The 8,071-nt window shown below is 43.7% G+C and overlaps 1 protein-coding gene across 1 annotated transcript in view; it reads right to left on the bottom strand.

Annotated features, from left to right (window-relative positions):
- The window catches only part of LOC108570937 (dystrophin), a 517,829-nt gene that overhangs the window by 165,812 nt on the left and 343,946 nt on the right, over positions 1–8,071 (bottom strand). The window lies entirely within an intron of this gene.

Below are 8,071 nucleotides of genomic sequence, written 5' to 3' on the forward strand. Positions count from 1 at the left end.
CGGTTTCCCCCCTCGACAAAAGATTGCAAAAGCTCTCGCCGTACAATTCCGCTCCACCTTTCAATCCTGCCGTAGTATTCCTCCTCCTCTCCCTTTTCCCAGCATAGAATTCTTCTTCACTTGTCTAATATGTTCCCTTTTTCCCTTGCTTCTGTCGCGCAATTCTCTCACGCGAATGTAAATAACGCTGGATTGAATTAAATTGTACAACTGATGCCTTTTATCGCGAATCCATGGTTTCGCGTTGGGGCACATCTATGGGAGACTTCCTCTTTTCACTGGAGCAAGTAGAATTGTTACGAGTTTAGACAATTCTAGTGATTCGGGGGAAAAAGTTTCGAATCGTGATTCTTTATCAGGTGCTTCTGTTAATTACTCTTTATCCATCGTTCGTCTATTATTCCAATTTGATACAGAAGTGTACCACTTTCGGGCTCTCTTACGTCTGAGGAATCCTCTGTACATATATATAATATTAACTATTACTCTGTGCAAAGCTAGTGCTTTATGAACGATCACCATTTGTACGATGCTCGACTCGTGAACGAGACTGGTTTCAGCTCGAACGCGGTTAGTATCGTTGCGCTCCCGATGTGTTAATCCCGGAAGGGCGAAATTCTAGTAGTTGGTGTGCTGATGGTGAAGAAGAGGTGTCTCTCCTTCAGAATATTTTTGAACTCGTTTATTTGCTGTGGTGCGTGGGTATATATTAAGTCGGTGTATGTTGTGATTGGTTGGACGTTGAAGAAGGACTCGAAAAATGCGGAGGTGTGATTGGGTATTAGGAAACCAGTGGAAGGAGAACGTGAGGGTGAAGGTGGTGGGCAAAAGTTGAAATAATTTGGGGAAAACCCGGAAAGGGGAAAGGGATAGGAAACAGGACCAGGATGCGACTTGAACTGCTTTATGGTAGGGAAGGAATTTGTTAGGAAGACGGCTGGAAAGGACTGTTTATTAGTTTACGATGTGTTACTGGCCGGTGGGCTGCGCGACCGGACACCATATTTACCATACCTGATTTAATAGAACATTTTTTCAATTTTCTTTGCAATCTATCGATATTTTCTCTGCTCTGTGTCATTTTGTATAAAAATTGCTCCACACCTGTGAAAGTAAACAAACAAATCACTCCTACTCCAGGGTACCAGTAAAAACTGCATACAACACAACACGATTTTACAACTCCCGGTAAACGTCACAAGCGTGAAACATTAACTACATCCTGTCTCGATACACTTGCCGGCAATTTATTCGGCAAACGGCTCGGTCGAGCAGAATTCCGCAGACAAAAGCCAGGTAACCAGCCTCTGTCTACCTCGTCGTCGTTCATGTATCGAACGCCTTCGCGGAAGTAAAACGCTGCGCAAATATTTATCGTCGATTCGTCTGCCGGCTCCCATTCCAAAAGAAAATATTATTTAATATTTTCTCCGTTGGAATATCGTTTAGTCGGTCCTCGAAGGAAGGAAAGTCTATCTAGACCCAGCGTGACTAGAGGAGACAGACGAAGAAGAAAGAAGGGGAGAAAAAGAGGAAGAAGAGGGGTACCGGTTAGAGGTAGAGTAGAAAATGTTTCTCGAAGATCGATCGACTTTCCTCTTACTGTTCGTGGTGGCGGAAGGGTGAAACGAACGCGGAAGACACGGGCCATTGGTAAGCTTGAAATCATCGATACGGCCGGCGGCGTCGCGCGCGATAAAGTCTCTCTCTGCTATTTGAACGTCGCCCCGACTTCCTCTGCTCGTCGCAGATAAAGGATCGCCGTGTTCCGCGACGTTGTTGCACGCGCTAGCCCGCCCCCTCTGTACACAGAGGGATCGTCGACGCGTAGCGGGAATTCCTCCTCTTTTGTACCTCATTGGTCTCTTCCAGGGACGCCCGATTGAGACGGATAACGTTGCTCGATCACCGCCGGCTATTCCTCGGCCAATTGCCCACGAATCACCGACTCCATACGGTTTCCTTCGCTCATTTAAATCGACCTCTCGTCTGTTCGAGATCCTCGATTTTATGAAGATGATGGGGAATATTGGGAGAAATTAATGTTAATTGGTCTTTAAATAGAGGCCCTCTGAAAGTGGAATTATTAGATTTCTGGAGATGGCGAAGTTAAATTGCACAGGAATCACGGACTCCATACGGTTTCCTTTTTTTATTTTAGAGGTCCTCGATTTTCTGAAGAAGATAGGGAATACTGGGAGAATTTAATGTTAATTGATCTTTAAATAGAGGTCCTGCGAAAGTGGAATTATTATATTTCTGGAGATGGTGAAATTAAACTGTCTATGAATCGACTCCATACGGTTCCCTTCTTTCATTTAAATCGCCTTCTCGTCTGTTGGAGATCGTCGATTTTCTGAAGAAGAGAGGGAATACTGGGAGAATTTAATGTTAATTGATGTTTAAATAGAGGTCCTTTTATTTTGGATACGGTGAAGTTAAATGATTAGTAACTTGAGGAACTTAGGAAATTTGTAACTCTACAAATCATGAATTATTTTAATTCAATATTGTACTATTTTACGTGTTACATTTGATATTAATTAATTCATTATTATCAGCAAAATAATTCAAGTGCTACCGACTCCTTTCCATGCACGAGCTATTTTTAACTCGAACATGGGTTCAAAATGACCAATTTTCCCTGCAAGGATTAAAGGTAGAAACATTTTTCCGGAGCACGAGAGGACTACAGAGAAGAATGCAACACTTATCCCAGAACTTCCTCCATGTACACAGTTTTTCCGTACGAAGGTAAATTACAGTTACAGAATACTTTACCGGGACACAGATTCCAATTTTTTTTCATACGTAATATGCATCCTCCTGGTGCATATTTGTCACAACAGAAAATGTGAACTAGCGCAGGATTTTTCAACTCGTGTTACACCGTTAAAAGCAACCATTTCTTTCTCCGTACAGAAACATCCTCTTTTTTCCACTTCTTATTTTTTATTTTAAACCGGTGGTCCTTAGGAAAGCCGGTGAAGTTGCTTCATTTCTCACGAGGTAAATGTCTCGTGGGAGCCAGCGACAATCCTCAATTTATTAGGATTCCGCGGACAGACGAATAAATCGCGATGTTTCTGGATATTGGTGCTCGAAATTACCGGCGTCTCCCGCGAGTACGGGGCTTACCGGTGTATTTATTTTACGTTGCCAAGAACGGCTACTTAGCGGCCGGTTAATGGAGGCTCGAAATACGAGCGGCGGCTCGCTCGAGATCGCTAGTAATTGGTCTAAGTCCGACGTTCGAGGAGCATCGCGCGCAAGGATGGTACTTAAGGGACGGCGAATCCTGGCCCTTGATATGTGCCTAGCGATGGGTGCCCTTCCTTCGGCCGAGAGCTGCTTAAATTCGTTCTATCCTGTTTGCAATATAAATCGCGACCTTTGCGCTCCTTCCTGACGACGTTTCCTTTTAATATATTGCACTTAAGGTGCTCTGAAATTAAGTGCTCGCTGAAGGTTCAACGACTACCTAAAAAATTCTATCTTTCTGCTCTCTAAACTTTTTAATCACTTTCTTCGATAATACTGAGAAACAGTGGTTATGGTTTATATTGACGGCAATAGTCACTAGAGGAAGCCTGGAATTATTTCAATTACTGTTTCGTAAAACGCGAAGAATTGCAATTTTTTTGGAACAGATGGAGAAATAATGTAGCGAAAGGGTTCCACATTTCAACTATTTTTAATATGAAATATGTATCATACACTGTTCGGGCGTACTGACGACCGAACAATACATCGGCCTTTTCCATAGAAACAGTATTTGTAAAGAGAAGTCTTAGTCGGTATGGCCCGTCAATTGCTTCATTACAGCAAAAATTTCGAAGACTCTACACCAGGGTATCACATGCGTCAAGACCATAAAACAGACCCTCGACACCAGTAATCCTATGTACACAGTAACATAACAAATCGAAAAACCAATCACCACCTTCTACACATCTACAAAGAACACACCCAGTTAATAAAAGAGCGAACATAGACACTCCAAAAAAAAGAACTCGTTTAGCCTTCGAAGCGCACACTACAATTGTCACACGACTCTAGTGGATCTCTCCGGACATTAGTTTATCGGGAGAGTGCGACGCGAAATAAATATTGTAATATTTTGTGCCGCATCATACACGTTCTCGATCGTTGTTAAGGATACTTAAGTTTAGACCAGGTTTACGATACGGACGCGACTCTGCTATTTTTCAGATTAAGGTTTGAATACGCGTTTAATGTTTTCGTTCGTTAATTATTCCTTATTGTCAGGAGGGCTCCAAACCTCTCATAAAAGCGGAGAATTTGGAGTTTCTTCGTGCTTCTCAATAGCAATTGACGTATCGTAAACCCACGCGAGCTGAGGCACATGCGAGCTAGCGAGCGGTACCGTTACCCTGGGTTTTTCCCCAGAAGCTCAGGTGACGCGTACCTCATCCGGAACACCCCTTCCCTAAGGGTGAGCGGTTGGCGTCGGGCGTCGACCAAGGCCCTAACTTGATTGGGAGTTTTGGCCCCCCACCCAAATCTCACCCCCGTCAAGGGACCCAAATGGACGGACAAAAACCGTATAAAGGGACTGGGGTGACAGACAAAGAGGACATTAGTGAAACATAGAATCTGAACTCTGGTACGAACGATTACACGAATTTGAAACCTCAGGACATTGAACTCGCACACATTTAAGAACTCAGTTACATTGCATTACTGTTACATAACAAACTGTGTTGCAAATAAAGAGCTATTTGCTATATCGATAAAGATGACGAATAAACCAGAACAAACTCCGTTCGATTTTTTCTCGTATCTGAAAGATCACCTGCACAAACGAAAAGTCGATCGACATGATTGCGGAGAGTAAGCAAAATGGGAGAATATCGAAGGAAATACACGCAGCAGGAAAATTGTGTCAACTTCTCCGTGGGCGGATTAGTTTCCTTTCATCCTGGAGATGCTTTTAATCGAGAGAAGCACGATGAAAAGGGAAAAAGAAACAGCCAAGAGTTATATACCACTCGGTTAGCCATCGACTCGTGCGACACCTGTGCACGCGAATCCGCCATCTATACGTATCAAGCTGTGCTCCTTTGAATTTTTCACCGTCAACTTTTCCCTCTTCCAGCTAGCCCGAGGAACTTTCCAACTTTCCATATAATTTAAACAGAAATTCTCATTTAATTACCCCCACTGGCTGTTTGAAACTGTATCACGCCGCCACGTACCGAGGACAATAAATTGATTTTGCGAAAGTTGCTGATACACGTTGCTGCTCAGAGGCAACGAGGATTATCAGATTATTCTACTCGTTATTGCACGACCGGACAGAATTTACAGGCGCGTCAATATGTTACTGCATCGCGTACAAACAGGTTTTTCCTTTTGCGTAGAACGGAAGTTTTTTACAGGTGGATAATCGACGTTAGATCGGGTACAACGGTAAGAATGTTCGCGTTGGGTTTTTCATATAACGAAGAGAGCCTGCAGACGATTGCTGGCTGGGTTCTCTCGTCTGACCAAAAATGCCGAAAACCGATGGAACGGGGTGTCAAATGCACGACCATCCAGAAATTCGAGGAAGTCTTCTGCTTCGTCTTCCCCTCGACGGGACGAAGCGACATCGAAACTTCATCGGACGAACTGCCGGATGTGTCAGTGGTTCACGCTTCGACAAACAAACGGGATTAGAGCGTTCGATGGAACACCTCTGGAGGATGAAATTCTTTGTTCCTCGATATGAACGCCTAGTTTTCTAAAAATTCGCGAGAAATCTACGAAAGATTGAAATCTTCGATTTAAACGAAACGTGGAAAAAATAAAGTGGCGAGTGGAAATTTCTTCATTTGCATGCTTATTTTAGAGATATACTTTTAAATCAACGAATAACTTCGTTCAACCAGTTTCCACGAAAGGAAACAGTTATTTGCGATAAACCAAAAATATACGATCCTCTAAAAAATTTGTCACGTTTCTGTATAAAAAAAAGGAGAGTAAAACGGTAGTGTGTGTACTTTTAAAATATAATCCGAAAGTAGTTACTCCTCGTTTGAAAATGGATCAGTGGGAAACGAACGTTTGAACGCAAAGCGAACTGTAATAACTGTGCGAAATAAAAATCGTTCACCATTACTACCGATAAACGAGATTCGACAATTTTCGAAAATTCGAAAGGAAAGACCCATCGCGTGCAGCATTTGTGAAAAATTGATGCACGAACCGCAGAGAGCTTTATACTGCTCCACGTAACCGCGCGATCGAACGGGTGAAAAGCATGGAACAATGTAGGAACGTTGCGGCTAACACGGCGCCGATAAGCTTAATCGGTAACCAGTAGCTATCGGTTTTCGTTTGCCGCGATTCCTGCGAGGACTTCTCGTTGTGTCGAAACAAACGCCGCGCGGATAAACGCGGAAAGTAGGGCAAGGGGCTCGATAAGCAGCGGTGAGAAACGGAGTCCGCAACCGGCCATCCCGATTTGCTCCGAAAACGCCAATCACACAACGCGGAGGGAAACATAGTCGTTCCCTACCGTACACACGATCGATCATTCCCACGAAGGAAACGTCTGATCTCTTTCTTTCTCTTACTTCGCGCGAAAGGGGAGTGTTTCTGCCAGGTGACTGGAAATTCTTTGAGACTACGTGACAGCTTGATCTCGATCGAAAATAGAAACAGCCCAACCTCGAGACACAACTCTATACTTTTCTCCTGCAACTTCGATTCTTGCGTATTTCTTTTCCTTCCCTTTCTGTGCTCGAGTATCTTCTCGTTCTGGCTGGTTCGTCGATAATCGTGGAATGAACATGTTTGTGTCGGCGGATTTGTTGAGTATTCTTGTATCGAGAGGTTTGGTCCTGAGGAAGGATGATTTTGGATAAGATCGCCGCTTGTTAGATACATTTTCAGCGGTTGGGGGAGTTTTCGAAGGGAGGTTGAGAGAGTTTCCGTGACTAATTGGCGATCTGAGGGAGAGGATAAGGTAGTTTGGATTGGAAGTGCTAATGAGTTGAGATGAGAAAAATAGGGAGTAAGGCAGAGATAGAATTTCAGAAGGATCGACGTGTTAACGAACAATTTCGCATACGAATTCAGAGAGAATGCAAACAGATTGCTACGAATTATTTCAAACTCTTTTCTTGGTTAATAACAACCGCGAGAAAAATCAATTTTCCATTCACAAAAGGATCGCAATATACAGGGTGATTCTACTAACAACGTTCCAAGTGAACTTAAAAAATTTTGTTTAAATGCATCACTGCAGTTGCAAAGGAAGTCGTGTCACAGGATTCCTCTTTTTCCAACTTAATCCGAAACACAGGTATAGCCTGATCCAGATGTCAGAATCACCCTGTATATAAACGGTACGAAATAGCAACGGAGGGGTCAAATGGCCATCGAGTGGCCATCCGCGGCACTTCCGCGGGCCCGTCTGAAGAGGACGAAAAGTCGCGGACGAATTGAAGCGGGGGCCGGGCATAATTGCACGAGCACGAATACAATGGAGGAGCGGGCAGCGAGCGAAGCGGAATGGCGAGGGAAGGATTGACTTCTCACAGATTAATAACTTCCTTCCTCGGGCGAAGTTAGAGGGCCGTGACTAAATACCGGCTGAGAAAGAAAGTTCGTCGTGAAACATTTACGAGGGGCGGCCATTTCTCCCCCGTTTCCACCCTTCCCGCCGAACTACCGAACTTATTTTCGATCCACTCGAGCCTCCCTCTTCCAGAACGGAAGTTATGAAGACGCTGTTTACCGGCGAGCGGTTTCTCTCAGCGACCTCCAAGTGAACACAGTCTTTCCTTCTTCCCTAAAAAATTTTCACGCGAACGAAAAAAAAAAAAGAAAACAGAGATGAACTTAAGCGGATAGAAATTCTAACGACCGTTACACGCTGCTTCGTTGAAGCAAATATTTATACGACGACAAGGAAATAAAATTCCATGCATGTGAAATGACACCGAGATGGATTTTAAAGGCAACGAGGTTTTTCGTGCAATTTTCACCATCCACCTTTCTCTCTTTTCTTCGATGGTCTCGGGTGGTTTGGAAGAGCTTAATTCACTCGAAGACGAGGTGA

Source organism: Habropoda laboriosa, unplaced genomic scaffold, assembly GCF_001263275.1.
Source record: "Habropoda laboriosa isolate 0110345459 unplaced genomic scaffold, ASM126327v1 scaffold90, whole genome shotgun sequence".
Taxonomy (NCBI): Eukaryota; Metazoa; Arthropoda; class Insecta; order Hymenoptera; family Apidae; genus Habropoda; species Habropoda laboriosa.